The sequence below is a fragment of the Wasmannia auropunctata genome, unplaced genomic scaffold (genome assembly GCF_000956235.1).
Source record: "Wasmannia auropunctata unplaced genomic scaffold, wasmannia.A_1.0 LD335285.1, whole genome shotgun sequence".
Taxonomy (NCBI): Eukaryota; Metazoa; Arthropoda; class Insecta; order Hymenoptera; family Formicidae; genus Wasmannia; species Wasmannia auropunctata.
In genome coordinates this window covers 521-2,160 of record NW_012027605.1, presented here as the reverse complement: position 1 = coordinate 2,160, position 1,640 = coordinate 521, and the positions used below count along the sequence as shown (strand labels likewise).

The 1,640-nt window shown below is 27.6% G+C and overlaps 1 protein-coding gene across 1 annotated transcript in view; it reads right to left on the bottom strand.

Moving 5' to 3' along the window:
* Positions 1-1,058, bottom strand: part of LOC105457316 (rho guanine nucleotide exchange factor 12-like) — a 39,953-nt gene extending 38,895 nt beyond the window's left edge. Inside the window, exon 1 of the mRNA XM_011701921.1 lies at positions 1,017-1,058. The gene's annotated coding sequence lies outside the window, so the exon portion shown is untranslated. The remainder of the gene's footprint in view (positions 1-1,016) is intronic.
* Between the last annotated feature and the right edge of the window lie 582 nt (positions 1,059-1,640).

The window sequence follows — 1,640 nt, the reverse complement described above, 5'->3', positions numbered from 1 at the left end:
TTTTTTTGTACATATGAGCTACAGAACTTTTGTATCAATGAAATGTTTACGTCAGGTGACAGGTTATGATTGTTCTACGATACGGAAAAAAGGTATTTTTTAATATTTTTCGTTTTACTACAAATTTATAATTCGCGCGTTTACATTTTATCTCAATTTCAATCCTGTAAAAGCGTTTTCAAATCCGTTCAGTCGTTTCGGAGTTATTACTTAGAATGCAAATGTTGGTAATTTCCGACCTTTCAGCATCCTCTTAAGAATATAATGGAAAATCACGGACTAAATTGTTACACATTAAAGAATCCTTACCGTTCTCGACAGTCAGTATTAGAAGCAATTTTATTGGACTAATGCGACAAATCTAAGGAACTTCGATGTAAGGAACTCTCATTTTTTTATGTAATAGAAAAATGTAGCATACGTTTTTAAGAAATTGTATTGTAAAAGACCACTGAGAAGGACTTGATCAAGCCGAAACGATCGTTTAGTTGTATATTTTATGTAACTGTATGTAATTATTTTTTATTAATATAACTTTTTAGCACAAATATCTAGGCACAAATAGCTTGGCTCCTTGTTCTATACTATTATTAATTATAAATTTATACTATTATTTATACTATTATACTATTATTAATTATAAATTATCGGAGCCTGAATCACTTATTGTTTAATTTAATAATTTTAAATCTAATTTTTTGGACGATAAAAAAAGACAGAGATATTTATAGATTTTACAAGTGCAGTAGAATGGAGATAGGAGCTAATGAATGCTATAAAATATTTCAATATTCAGAACGTGTTACAAATCTTTGTTATCAAATATTGATCGTAACACATAAAAAAATTAATTTATTTTGACATGCAAAAAGTTGCATAATTTTTTGCTTCTGACATTATAATTACGTATACAACATTATATTAATTTCAAAATCCTTCTTATTTAACATTCGAGTATTCATAACATAGTCATCTTTAGCAATACTTTAAATATTCATTGCAGTAAAATTACTCACTTTGTTTTGGATAGATTTGGATCACTGGTCTTCCTTTTTTCCCTCAATTGCCGCTGCAATTAAAAAAAATGCAATTTTAATTACAAATTAATTTAAATGAAAATTGATTTTATCATTTTTTGCTAAACAACGCCGTATGCTGTCCAAATGATCCACACACTAATGATTTCAAAATATTTAAAAAATATTTTAAAATGTACAAAAAATATCCTATAGTTCATAATATTGACATTAATAATAAATACCAAATATATAATGAAAAAAATTAATATTTTAGGAGAAGCTAGTCTAATCTAGAGGTTTCAAAAAATCGATTTTTTTGCTTTTTTCAAAAGCTTAAGAAAATTCTACAAAAGCGTTTTTTTGAAAAATGAAAATTGGCCAAGATATACAAGATAAAATAATCCAGTGCATGGGGCCGCTCGACCGATTCAAATAGCTCAAACCAACTATAACCGTCGCCCGTCATTATCTCTAACTTTTTAAAATCATTCTAGGAAATTTCTTTCAACGGCAGAGCAGAATTTTGTTTCTCTCTGAGCTCACTTTTGATGCACTTTTGAAATTTTAACATACAGAAAAATGTTTCAAAACTTTAAACGTGTTTTTCTCGAAACCGTGTTT